The sequence below is a fragment of the Lonchura striata genome, chromosome Z (genome assembly GCF_046129695.1).
Source record: "Lonchura striata isolate bLonStr1 chromosome Z, bLonStr1.mat, whole genome shotgun sequence".
In the NCBI taxonomy this organism is placed as follows: Eukaryota; Metazoa; Chordata; class Aves; order Passeriformes; family Estrildidae; genus Lonchura; species Lonchura striata.
Window position 1 is genome coordinate 70,045,932 of NC_134642.1, and position 14,657 is coordinate 70,060,588.

The following is a 14,657-nucleotide window of genomic DNA, read 5'->3' on the forward strand; positions in this document are numbered from 1 at the left end:
ATGTGGTGTCTTAGGAAGAAAAGCTGTGAAAACATAAATCTTCATAAGTGAAATAAAGTACAATGCCTAGAGGAAAGAAATTGTGTGACATTTGGAAATAGACCTCTCTTTTCCTTGGTACTTTCAGCCTTTGAAGCTGTTACTTGTGTAATTTTTCTGTAATTCGTGTGCACCTTCCATACCTAATATTGCCTTGTAAGTGTAATCAAATGAAAATTAAAGAACAGATTATATAGGGGTTTGGTGTACTTGCTAAGATTTCTTTCACATATCAAACCAGAATTTAAACAATGCCATATACTAGTTATATTGAACTGCATATCCTGCATTAAAAAATAAAAATTATTGAATACCGAAAACAAAAACATATATACCAAGGAATTCTGGATTTGCTGTACTTTATGTTATTTTTTTTATAAAAAGAAGAAAATCTGATCCTAAAGATCAACTTTTGAATATAAAACAGACCCTAAAATTACATTAAACATTATGAATACTAATAAAAAAAATCACTGAGTCAACCACATTTGACTAGTTGACTAGCAAAACTAAAGCAAAAGACTTTTTCTTTTCAAAAATTAGGAACAAAAGAATGGAATCAGCATTCATTAGATATGATGAAAAAATCTGCAGAAAAACATATTTATGAAGTATACATAAAGAAAGGATCATTACACTGACTTGTAATGAAATACATACAGTTTCCACAGGGACTTGTTTGAATTAAGGCATAATTTTCAGACAAAGTAAGACTAATTTGAAATTTATCAGCAGTGAATAATTTACTTTGTCCTTTTCTAAAGCACCAGTAGCAAAGTTTTTACTTATCTTATTAGAAATCTAAGATAAAATCTCCAAAGACAACTCACACAGTGTGAACTTACTGGGGCTTTATGTTTAAAACCTAATCTTTCCATTCCCGTCTTTCTTAGTGTGACTTGCTGTGTATCTTTCTCTACAAAACATGTTACAGAGCTGGAAATGGTCTGTGGCATGGAAGTTATTCCTGAAGTCCTCACTCAGTGAAACACAAGTTTTGTGCAAATGGCTTTTCCGTGAGGCCAGAAGTCTTTGGGACAAAGGTGGTGCAGCAGCCCCAGCTCTGGCTCTGTTGGCACATCCTGGTTACAGCAGTTCTTCCAATTCACAGCAAGTGAATTCATAGCAAGTGAATTCATAACAAGTGTAGCAACTGTGCTGAATTTATTGGAACTGCATTCTATAGAGATGAATTTGGAATAATAAATGTTTCAGCCAGGCTGTGTAAAAAGTGTTAGTAGGTATTTCCTTTTACCCTAGCATGAATTTAGGACCATCAGCTTTTATTCTCATATATACTTGATGCAAGATTGCTAAGAAACATGCTGAGATTTTATTCTGGCTTTTGCTTTCTATATCTGAAAATAAGAAGTGATAGCAGTACTCTCAGTAAATAAATATTCCACCTTAACTGTATTCTGAAATGTAGATATGTGCCAATTTATTATTTAGGCAAAATTTTAAAAATTTAAAAATTCATCTGTATTAAAAAATTATGGGGTTTTACATAATATTCTAAGGTGAAGCCAAGGATATATAACACTCTAGCAAACTGGCTGTTAACTTCATTAATGACTCATTTCCTCAAGATTACTATTAGAAAGTAAATTCAGTGGCTTAGAACAGAAATTTCATCATTTCAGTCGCTCTGCCCTCCTTTAAATAAGCTGTAGCATGATTTGAGGCATATTTGGAAGAGCAGCTGATTTTAGTTTAGACTTTCAGTCTTTATCTTTAGTCTACCTCGGACTGTGGATTTTCAGCAAAAATCCTAAACTGGTAAATTGGCAGCATTAGTAAATCCTACTCTAGTAAATTCAGCTAAAAATTTAAACATTAAAATAAGGCAGAGAAAGCACAAAGATCTGAAATTATGTATACTCCAGCTTCAATATGGGTAAAACTGATGGCAATTAAAATTCATCTCCAATCTACCCAAGAGTATTTTCCCTGCATCTGTTAGGAACTTTTCTTTCACCACTATTAAAAAAGAGAAATGCAGTCAAATGGAAACTAGTGTAAACTCCATGCAAACAATTCATACAGTTTCAGTATTTCTCTATTTTACTGAAGCAATGCAAAGGATTGTACTAAGCACAATGCTTAAGAGGCAGCAGTAGATTTTGAATAAAGAGCTCTGCATTCCACTGGCAGCTGAGATCAAACAGAAAATATGCCAGCAGTATAGACCAATGCATTATCACCCCCTCCTTCTTGCTGCATAACTGTGCTTCATAATGTGCCATAACATTGGCAAGCACAGTTCAGAGCTTTTTAAGAACACAAGGAAGCTCATGAATAATGGTTGAATCAGGAAAGTGATAATTAAATGAGACAACTGAATGCTGGTGGAGTCCCCAGTGGAAAACACTGTTCAGTGAAGATCATTTTCATTTTCCTGGGTTTAGTGGGACAACACTAAAGATATTTTTCAAACCAACATTTTAATGAAAATATTGAAGTTCCCGAAAAGATAGGAGGTATTTTCTTGTATGTGAACTCTGTTTTAAAATGGAACATATATGATGTACTTCAAAGAGGGAAAAAAAAACAAGGAGCTTTCATTCTTGATTCAGTGAGATAAAGTATTTTGCTGGTTTACCAAACTGGTTGACACTATTAAATTTATATTATAAAATGTGGCAACCAATAATGGGTAAATTGTAAGCATCTTGGCTTAAATGTTTGCTTCGTGTTTCTCCTTGGAGGTGTTGGAGGTATAGTTAGTTTTGTTCCATCTCCAGTTTCACCTACTTCATGACCTTAAAGCAAACATGGTTCGCTGCTCTTTATCAGTGGCCAGTCTCAAATTTTTATACAATAAGCATCTCTACTGTCTCCCTGTCCTGTCACCAGGCCACGCTCCTCCTAAAGTTGTGCTGCAAGGAAAGGCTGCCATGCTCCTTGTGCATTAATCAACACAGAGTGTGTCTGGGAGCCAGGAGCTGTAAGCCCTATGCACAGATCTTTTTCAGTTGTGTACTCTGCAACTAAGTGCTCTCCCACAGTTCACCCCTGTGAAATGAGAAATGAGTCTTGTTATGGAACAAAAAATTGCTTTTTGTAAAAGCACTAAAAGTCAAAGTGATTAAATAACTTGACATTAATGTGGACATGATGGCAAAATCTGACTGGAACACAAGAGTTTTTGTGACTTATGATGTAATATATATTCATTCATCCATTTTTATTTGAAATAAAGCCATAAAGTCTTGTTCCTTTATCACCTGACTTGGCATTCTTGGAAAAAAAAACAAAACAAAAAAACAACAAAAGCCAAAACTGACTGACAATGGATCTCAAGGTTGGATTTCAAATAAATTCAGAAGTTCTTTTTAATTAGCCATTTTTATATATCTTTTTGAAAGGATATTTTTAGCATCTGAACTGTCTGAATTAAAAGATCTAGAAAAATTATTTGGGGAATGGTTTTGTTAAAACACCATACAGACAGCATTTATCATATTTATGTGATTTTTTCAGTAAAATTTCAGTTTCAGTTTTTGCTATGCTGGTAAATGCAATGGAAGTTTGAAGAATCCTCCTACTACAAAGGATAAAAGCTCAAAAGCTGTTATCCATCTAAATCGAGGTGGCAGAAAAATATTTTTTTTCACTTCCAGAAGGAGGATATACAAGCAGTGAAGATTATTTATTCACAGACCAATGTGCTTCACAGAACCTTAATCCATTGTAATCAATGTTCTAGGCTGGGTATATAAAAACATGAACTGCTCTTAGCTGACACAAGAATAATTAATAATACAAAATTTCTTTTTTTTTTTTCTCCAATAAGGAATCTTAAGAGTTACTCTTTCTCTCTTGCTTTGCCAGGTGCCTCAGAAAACTTGGCCAATGCATATTTAACATATAATAGGTGCTCACATATAGTTTTAGACTCTCTTAGTTGTTCCAGATCCAGTTTATGGTGCACAAATCCAGTATTTTTCTACCAGAGGAAACTGAATGTAGTGGTGGCCTGGTTGCAGGGACAGGGGTGGAGGTTTTTAGTGCTGTGTGGGTGTGATCACGGTGTTCATTCTGTACCACCAACATCTTCACTGCATTCAGCAGGATAAGCTGGGCACCAGAAACCAGAAGATTTTCTGACCAGATTTGCTGGAGCGGAGTGGACTATTGACTTAAAACCCTGGTGAACTTGGTTCCTTCTGCTGTCCACCTGCTGTTCCTTCCTGCTGCCAGTCTTTCCTCTGGAGCAGGATGGTGCTGAAATGGACAGCTCTGAGGCACGTCTGAGCCTCCAGGGACAGCATCCTGGCAGAAGTGTTTCAGACACACACACAGACCCACAGAGATTTGGTGTCGTGAGAACCATCTTTGAGAAGATTTTTTTTTTCTTTATTCACAGTGGTGAATACCCTTTTGTGGGTAAATCACCTTCTCTTTTTTGTACTCTTGTAATTAAAACTGCTGCTATTACTGTGGTTTTAGTACTAGTACTGTGTACTAGTAATTTTTTATTTCAACTCATAATTTTTCATTTATTGTCCCTTCCTTACTGAAAGGGACTGGGAAAGGGAGTGGCTTGTTTGGAATTTTATTGCCCTGCTGGGACTAAAATCAGCACAGGCTGTGGAACTTCATATGCTAGAACACCATCCTGAAAGTTCTGAAAATTCTGAATCCCCTCAGTTCTCAGGAAAACAGAATTATGTGGAGTGATGATTTAAAGGGTTATTTTCCAGCCATATTGGCTCCCTGATCCACTCTGGTGGCACACAAACAGTCTGGTGGAACAGCAACTGAAGGTTCTTGCTTAGGATGGCATAACTACTAAATGCTTGCTGTCCATCCCACATACTAGAAATTAAATAGTTGAATTAAAAACTTCCTAGGTTTTTGTTTCATTTTAAGGATTTTTGCAGTTATATTTGGTGAGGGGGGAGGGGGGAAAGTGAAAATCACTAGGAAGCAATAAATCTGAACTCTTTTATTCCATTTAGCTGTTGAACTAAAGAAGAAAGAGAGAATACAGTCTACTCTAAGAGGACACCATCCTGGGTTGGCTGTATGACGCTTTTATCCCCAATCATCTGTTCTGTTTATGTTGAATAATAAGTTTTGCACCTTTAAGACTGGTTCCGAGAGCAAAGAGGGGAAGAGAAGAAGTGCACAGTTTGTTTTCAGAAACTGCACTCGCTCCTCCACATTCCTGCTCCTGGACTGTGCTCTCTGAGGACAGACAGACAGCGAGACAGAGCTCTCCTTTGCTTTACTAGTTAGTTTTAGCTAGCAGAGGCAAAAAAAATGCTTGGGCTGTTTTTTCTCCTTTTCTTTGGATCTGTTCAAGCCTGCTCTGGACCCAGAAGAGCAGCAGCAGCTCTCACCTGTGGCCCACTGGGCTGTGCCTGGGCCGTGGCATTTCCAGCACAGGAGGGACTGATTGGAGACTGAGTGAGCCAAGCTGCAGCCCAGGGAGGGGGGATTTTTCTGAGTTTGTTTCTCTTTTGGACCAGCAAGAAGTATTATTGTTTAATATTGTTTAGGCTTCCTTCTTTAATAAACAGGTCTTTTTCACTTTTCTCTAAGGAGGTATTTTTCCAAACCAGCTGGGGGAGGGGCTGATTGAATCTGTCTTCTAGAAGAACCCCTTTGGGAGTTCCCTCCCAAATTTGCCCTGAACCAGGACAACACCCTAAATCATGTTTCATATTTTTTCAGTTAGTGCATATGACACTGGCATTATGGAAAAATAGACAGAGATGAAGTTATGCAGAGTGATGTTGCCAGCTACACATTAGAGATGGGTCAGATTATTTATATGTGACTTCACAAGGGTAGTGTAGAAAGCTCCTTATAGCTTCCCATATGCTAAACTGTAGAAAAAGTGTTGGGAAAATGTCTTGAAGTGCAATATAAAAGAGAAATTTAAAATTTTGGTCTTGTTAATAAAGTTAGAGGTATCAATAAAAATAATACAAAATTTCCTTCCCTTCTAAAAAAATAAGGTAGCTTTGTTGCCATCGAGTACCAGAATTTATTTCAACCCTGGTGTTTGTACCCTTTAGAGGGAATTATTTTTGTGGTGAATAGATTATTGTTGTCCTCTCAAAGACATAAGATTATTGCCCACATTTTGTCCCAGATTTAGCTAAAGAATACTTGCTTTAGGCTGGGATGTCAGTGAGAAGGAGAAAAAAAAATATGTGAAAAAAAGCAAATACCAAAAATGGGTAAGCACCTTAAATAATCTGTAAAAGGTCATTGTTCATTGTGAGTGCATCTTTAAAGCTGTGTGGCATTGTTTTAATTTAGATCACACGTGAAAAATTTTACAATTTAATTCCTGATGCCAAAACAGATGAAGAAATCTGGAAGGTGTCATAGTCTCATAATCTAGTGAATTAGGAAGGATCTAAAAACCACAAAGCTTTGAATTACTACCTTTTCTTTGCCACTACCTTTCAGTTTAGCTTGAAGCATCTCTCTTAAATGGCTTCAGTATTCACAGGTGTAGGAAAGACATGACAATTTTTAAGAAATTCACAAGTTTATCAGAAGAAAAGATAAATTTCACTTGGGAGAGAAATATATAGCTGAAAACCATCAAATGACTTTTTCTCCAGTTTTGCCCTGCACTGAGACTGTGAGTAACAAGGCATTTTAATTCTGACAAAAAATGAGTGAAAAAGGCCTCAAAATTATTACCTTGTCTCTTATTAGCCAAGTGTTTGGGGATTTTGTATTCTTCAGTTGTCTTAGAATAAATTTTATAAAGGGCCAATCTTTTATTTCTTTCAGATACAGAGAAGCCTCAGAGTTGGAAAAAGTCAGAATTTTATGGATTGAGCTCTTTACTCCCAAGGGTTAACATGTGCCATCGTGGAGAAACTCATCTTGGAGAAGTTATGAATCTTTCTGAAGTGGAAGTTATCACCTGGCTAAGGAAATATTTGCAAGAGTTTAGTAAATAAAATCTCCAAAACCTGCCTCTCCTGGGATGTGGCTTGATCACTCTTTGCTACACTTCACAGCTGCTACCTTCAGGAAAGGTATTCCATTGATATCCATTTTTAATTAAGGAGACCTATGCTAATCCACACCGATTTTAGGATCTAGCGTCATATTAAAAACTTTATGGAGGTCTTCTCTGTCAAAGAGCAGGCAGCTGACTTTCTTATTTAAAAGTATAATTCCTAATTGAGACAAAAATCTTCAAATCAAATTAATTTTAAAATTATAGCACTTACTGGTACAAAAAATAATTCTGAGGATCCTGTTTCATGCATTTCACTTTATAAAAATCAATACAATAATGACCTTTTTGCCTTCTGTAGTAGATGTGGTGCATGGTGAGCTTCTGGGCACATCCTGCTCCCTCACTGAAGTGACATGATGCCGTCAGATTGCCAGCATGCCTGTCTGAGGAGCACTGCTGAGGAGAAAAAAGCTATGCCAAAGGCACAACAAATGAAAGTAACACCTGTTTACACAATCCAACACTACAAAATTAATAAAACCACTAAACTCAGGATTTCCACTGATCAAAATATCCTTTGACTTTCTTTTTTGAGTGCTAAATGTAAAAGAAATAGCTAAGAAAACAGAACAGAAGAGAATGGGGTAGATGTCAAAAAACTAAGAAACCTAGAAACACTGGATGAGGCATTATAAGAAAAAAACCAACCCAACTTACTATCCAGAAATATAAACCAGGAGCTTGAGTTAAGTACATTTCTTCCTCGTAGAAAATGCAGGCATCTTTATGTGCTTAAAAATACTGACCCAAGTGGCGCATGCAATTAGCCAAGGAGGTCTGTGAGCCAGAGAAAAACTTTGTTGGGGTTTGGGTTTTTTCCTTTCCTATTCTTTCCTTGTTACTTGTGGATTTTTTCCTGTTGGGTTGCTAAGAGGCACTGATGGCTGGGTGCTTGAGGCAGTGGGGAGGGGGAAGTCCTCTGGGTTTTGGGAATTTCTAATATTTTGAATTTTAGAAGTCTTTTTATTATATTCCATGGACCATTTTCAACACCACAGTATCTAACTTCAATGTGTGCAACTGTTCTGTTTTAAAAAATAGCAATTAAGGTCTTTACCTAGTGATTCAGCATAAAATATTTTTGCCCAAGTGGTGGATTTTTCTCAGCTCTTAGTCCATTTTATGGAATATGGATCCATTGAAACTGTTCTACAGACTTGAATAAGGCATCTGAGTTAATGCTCCAGTAATTATATTATATTATATAATATTAGAGAGTTGATTTCATAATGCCTTAATTAAAGAATCATGTTATCAGCATGTACTTTCAGGGACTAAACACTTTAATTATTGCGCCAAATTTGGTAAAAAGCTGTCAGTTGATTGTGAAATTAAACTAGAAAATGTTTCAAGTAGTGTTTTGCTTTTCTCTTCCTTTTTGAAGACACCTGTTATATAACAGAGAACAGGATTTTAGTAAGCCTAAAGGTTCTTTTCTTGTTTTGGTGCATGTCCCTGTCTCCCATTAATTTTGCATGACAAAGTTGCAAGCACTTCTCTGAGACCTAGAGACCGAATCTTGTGGTGAGATGATCTGGTTTGTAAGGTGTGACTTTTATAAATGTAATTTATGTGTCAAAAGTATTTTCTCATTTATGGCCTATTTGCCCTGTAGACCAGGCCTCATACTCTGCTTTGCTTATTCATCTACCAACTTTAATCATCATCACTTTGGAATACTATCTGTCAAGTGAGATTGATACTAGCAGTAGATTTTAAAAAATTATTGTGGTTGGGAAAACACACACATTCCAAGTGCCAGCTAAGATAAAGAAGGCCAGTCATTCTAAAATGTGTGCAGCTAAAATGAAAACTATATACATTGAAGAATGGTAGTCCCTGAGGTTTCTCATTTGTTACTGTAGCAAATAAAGTAATTTGGTCTGAAGTAATTCACACAATCCAATAATTACCTTTCTAAACTCTTCCTCTGGTACACTGAAGTTACATAAGCACATGCTATGACTTTGGTAACACCAAAGAGTCAAACAGCATCAAAATCATATTTTGTAGACTGAATTTTACTCCATAAAAGGACCAATTTCTTTTTTGAAAAGAAAAGCTCCTTCTATAAACTTCTAACACTCAAAATGTTGTCTTTCTTCTGCTGCAGTTGTTTTTTCACTACTATTAGTGACATTATTAGTTCACAGTGCACTGAAGAAATATATAACACCAGCTTTAAAACATCTGATTAGTTTGCCTTTTCCAATGATCATTTATTCAAAGATGAATGTTCTCCTAACACATAGTGAGAAAGTTACAGATGAAAGGAGCAAAAGATTAAAGCATTTGTTCTGTTGACCCTCTAATTTGCAAGCAGCATTTGTTCATAAAAACAGGTCCTGTCCCATACCTTCATTCCTTTATAGCCAACCACAGATTTACTGAAGGCCAAAAATGAGGAAAAAAAAAAAGAAGAGAGCTGAATGAAGCATATATATCACAATATGCCATCATTCATGCATTATTTAATCTATTACTTTATTCTGATTCATACAATCATAGAATATTAAGGGTAGGAAGGAACATTAAAGGCCATCTAGTCCCAACTCACCCTATGAGCACAGTCACCGCCTACTAAAGCAGGCTTGCTTAAGGCCTTATCCAACTTGAACACTGCCAAGGTTGGGGCATCCCCAGGCTGCCTGGGAAGTCTATTCCAGTGTCTAACCACCCTCAAAATAAAGAATTTCTTCCTATTATTTTTACTATTCACCCCTGAATACAGGTCACCTGAGGTTCTGGTCAATCAGTCACTTGGGGAAGATTTGAGTGAAGTGACACTGAATAACCAGCATGTACATGTACATGTATATGTATATGTATATGTATATGTATATGTATATGTATATGTATATACATATGTATAATCGCTCTGAGTTGGAAGGGACCCACAAGGATCATTGAGTCCAACTCCTAGCCCTGCACAGAGTCATCCCAGAAAGTCAGACCATGTGCCCGAGAGTATTACAACATTTCTTGAACTCTGTCAGGCTTGATCTGTGACCACTTTCCTGGGGAGCCTGTTCCAGTGCACAACCACAATCTGGATGCCTCCATTGTAGTGGAAAGGGAAGATATCACCACCTCGTGGATCCAGCAAGTGACTTGATTGTTGCAATTTAGGTGTCTTCTGATCAAAGTGATAGTTGCAGTCTTGATCTGTGGGTGTGGGGGAAGCCTCTGTAAAGTAGACTTCAACAGGTTAATATAAATTCAGGTTCAGGTGAGAGCACTCAGGCACCTCCCCTGTGGGAGTAGTTTTACACTGTCTATTCCAACACTGGGTTGTGCACAGTCCTGCAGTGGGAAGGCCCTAGAAGTCAGTCAGGATGGTCTTGGATGGTTTATGGTCCCTTTTAAGACATGAGCTCTGTTTCTCTCATCAGCGTGGTTAAGCCACTTATGCGTATCAGAGGAAATACCTTCAGGCCTATGTGACTGTCCCAATACCTCCTTCAAGAGAAAGGTTTACACCTAAGACAATTGTGCAAGGGAGGAAATTGGCCTGATAAAACGCATTATCCCATCTCCACAGGATCTGTTTCTTACCAGCCTTTTCCTTTATTTGCTTCAACAAACAGTTCCTTTCTGAATAAATGTTGGTTTGTCATTCTCTGGTGGTGGGTGCTCACTCCCTCTGTACCTGGGCTGTTCTTATGCAGATAAGAACACCACACACCCAATCCACACACTCATCCTTCCTCTTCTTTTGCTGGGAAATGCAAAGCTGCCCTTAGCAAAGTGCCCTGCCATTTTGCAAATAGATTATAGTTTGAGTACTTAACTGCAAATATTTCGGTCTCCCACAAATGCCTAGCCAAGATTTTGTCTCTTTCCATTTGTACCCGTTGCTTCTTTTACTATCACTACAGTTCCTGATGAAAAATCCTTCCCCAGCTTCCCTGTAGTCTCCACTCAGATACTGGATGGTTGCTCTGTGGTCTCCATGTAAACTACTCTTCTCCAGGCTGCACTGCCCCAACTTTCTCAGCCTGTCTTCATGGGGCACATGTTCCCGTTCTCTTACCAATGTTATGGCCTCCTCTGGACTTGCTCCAACAGTTCCATGTCTTTACTTTGGGGACAGCAGAACTGTGTGCAGCACTCCAGTTAGGATCTCAAAAGAGCAGAGTAATGGGCAGAATCACTTCCTTCAACCTGCTGGCTACTCTCCTTTTGATGCAGCCCAGGATGGCTTTCCAGGCTGCAAGTGAACACTTCCAGCTAGTATTGAGTTTTTCATACACCAACTCTTCCAAGTCTCTGTAGGACTACTCTCAATAACTTCTCTACCCAACCTGTATGTGTCTGGAATTGCCCTAGCTCAGGTGAAATGTCCTGGTGCCATCCAGGACAGGGTTAACTTTTGGTGCAGCCAGGAGGGCATGTCCAGGACCTTGAGGTTATTCTATACTACCTCACCTCATGTGCAGGAGATGGTGAAGGGGGAAAGGTTCTTTTCCAGTCAGACCAGTGATGAAGCAAGTGGTCAGGACAGCACCAGGTTCTCCATGGTGATCACCTGTGTGTGGGTCATTCATTCACCTATCTTGTAGACTCTGTTGTTGCTACTGCTGATCTTCTTATCTCATTGCTGGTTTTGGTAAACTGTCTTATCTCAGACTGTGATCTTTACCTTTTGTGTCTCCAGTTCTGCTCTCTGTCCTTCTGGGGGAGGGGGGAGGGAGGCGAGGGTAGGGAGGGAGGGAAAGGTGTGTGTGGTTGGGTGGCTCATATTTTGAAGTGCTTTGGTGGGAAGACTAAGTTGGAAATAGCATTGCTAAACCATAGCAAGTAGGACCTTGCACTTCACTTTTTTTGAAGATCATGAAGTTTGTGTCAGCCAAAGCATGTTCTCTCAGGGTGGCATCCCTTCCTCCAGTGTGGTGGCTTCACTAGGCAGAGTGCTGCTGTCAATGAATTTGCTGAGACTGCACTCAATCCTACTATCCATGCTGGTCACAAAGACCTTGAAGAGTATTGCTGCCAACAGTGATCCCTGAGGGACACCACTCATTGCTGGTCTCCACGTGTACAATGACCATAACTCTCTGTGTGTGGCCATCCAGCCAATTCTTTTTCCACCAAGTCAAATCCACATCTCTCCAATTTGGAGACAAGACTGTCATGTGGAACAGTGTCAAATGCTTTGCATAAATCCAGGTAGATGATGTCAGTTTCTCTGCTCCTGTCCAGGGCTGTATCCCCATCACAGAAGATCACCAAATTTGATGATCACCAAATCACCAAAAGGCATGATTTCCCCTTTGTAAAGCCATCTTGGCTGTTACCAAGCACCTCTTCATTTTTGTATGCCTTAGCATTGTTTCCAGGAGAATCTGTTCCATAATCTTGCCTGGCACTAAGGTGAGACTGACCAGTCATGAATCTTCTGCTTTCCCTCTTTTATAAATGGGAGTTATATTTTGTTTTTTCCAGTCATTGATGACTTCACCTGCCGGCCACAATTTTTCAAAATTGATGGAAAATGGCTTAGCAACTATGACAGCTCCCTCAGGACCCTTGGATGAACCTCATCAGATCCTCCCATGGACTTATACATAATGAGGTTCTTTAGGCAGTCTTAAACCTGATCCTTTCCCACAGTGGGCTTCGAGTCTTCATTCTCTCAGTTCCTGATTTTGAGCTTGTTCCCAACTTCAGCAGTGTGGCTGGAGCACTTTCTGTTGAAGACTGAGCTATAGAACCTCATAGGGAACCTCACTCTTCTCTCTGTCTGTGGCAGTCAGGTCTCCTGTTTCCTGCTGCAGAGGGCCTGCATTATCCTTAGACTTTCTTTTGTTTGCAACACACCTATAGAAACCTTCTCTTTTATCCTCAATATCCTCGGCCAGGTTCTATTCCAACTGGGCTTTGGCTTCCTTAACCTTATCCCGTAGTATCCTGTACAATTTCACTGTATTCCTCCCAGGCCACCTGTCCTCATTTCTACCTTCTGAAAGCTTCTTTGTTTTTGCTTGGAGTTTGCTCATCAGCTTCTTATTCATCCATGGAGGCCTCCTGACATTTTTAACCAATTTCCTCCTTGTTCAGATGCATTGCTCCTGATCTTGGAGGAGGTGATCCTCAAATACCAGCCAGCGTTTTTGTGCCCCTCTGCCCTCCAGAGCTCTATCCCAAGTAGGTCCATGAAGAGGTCAAAATGTGCTCTTCTGAGTCCGGGGCAGTGAGCTTGCTACATGCCCTCCTACTGCTGTGAGGACCTCACCACTGTCTTGTGCTCACTGCAGCCAAGGCCATCTTGGATCACTAAAACCTCCACCAGCTCTTCCCTGCTGGTGAGTACAAAATTCAGCATGGCAACTCTTCTTGTTGACTCCTCTATCACTCTGTAAGGAAGCTGTTGTTGACACATTCAAGGAGCCCTCTGGGGTTGTGCCTTCCTGTGTTGTCCCTCCAACAGATATTGTGGTGGTTGAGGACTAGTGCCCCTGTGTGCCTATAGAGGGTTTCATCAACACCATGCCCTCATGGTTGGGTGGCCTATATCAGACACCCCACTACAGTGTCCCCCATCCCTGCCCTCCCTTTAATCTTGACACACAAGCTCTTTGTTGGCCCTACATCCTTCTCCAGGCAGAATTCCATACACTCCAGCTGGTCATTGACATAGGGGCTATGCCTCACCTTTGTCTCATGAGCCCGTCTTTCCCATAAAGCCTAAAACCTTCCATTCCAATACCCCAGTCAAGGGAGCTATCCCACCATATCTCTGGGATGCCAATGATATCACACCAATACAGGTGTGCATGTTTCTAATTTGTCCTGCTTGCTCCCCATATTATGTGCTTTTGTTTATGGGCATCTGAACCAGATGAAGGCCCCAGATGAAACCAGCTCACAGGCTGGAGTGCCTGTAATGCCTTCCAGGCATCCATTACAGGTATTTGCAGTCAGTTGGTAGGATTGGGATGGATAGGTGCCCCCAGTCCCTTAACAAATCTGGTTTAAATCCCACTTTACCTGTTTGACAAATCCCTGACCAAAGATGTAGAAGATTGCTTCCTCTCCAGGACGGTTTGGGTGAATGAAGACAAGAGATCTCTCAAGGCTGCTCTTGGGGAATGAGGTTTATTGGGGATGCAGAAAGGTCCTGCCTCATGCCGCCAAACACAGCACGTGGCAAGGCTTAAAGATGTGGGGGAGGGGAGAGACAAAAGGATGCTCTAGGAGAGGGGGAGTTCCAAGAGAGGGGAGGGAGTTCCAAGAGGCCGTCCAGCCCCTCAGAGCCCCCTTTTCAGGGGGCTTCAAGGTCAGCTGGAACAAGGCATGGCCAATGGGGTTACAGACACTGATGTTTTAGGGGAGGGATAGAGGTGCAGGGTGAACCATACATCTTTTGTGGGGTGGGATGGAACAGTCCATTTCACCCCAGGACCCATCTGTAGGCAGGGGTGTTGTCAGTCCTATATTCTTTTTTTCAGCATCCTTAACTTGCAGTCATGGGAGTAATTTTTTCTTACAACCATTATTATTTGAGGTTGTCGCTTGCTGTCACATTCAACTTTCAAGGAGATGCTGCATATCCCATTTAGGTAACTATTTGATTTGTTATTCAAGTTGTCTATTCATAGAAAAAAACACCAACTTC

At 39.7% G+C, this 14,657-nt stretch overlaps 1 long non-coding RNA gene across 3 annotated transcripts in view; it reads left to right on the forward strand.

Annotated features, from left to right (window-relative positions):
* Nucleotides 1-14,657, forward strand: part of LOC110476507 (uncharacterized) — a 39,870-nt gene that overhangs the window by 10,902 nt on the left and 14,311 nt on the right. For all 3 annotated transcript variants that reach the window (XR_002466427.3, XR_002466428.3, XR_013341620.1), the window contains one exon: nt 6,802-7,052. This is a non-coding gene — a long non-coding RNA (uncharacterized LOC110476507). The remainder of the gene's footprint in view (nt 1-6,801; nt 7,053-14,657) is intronic.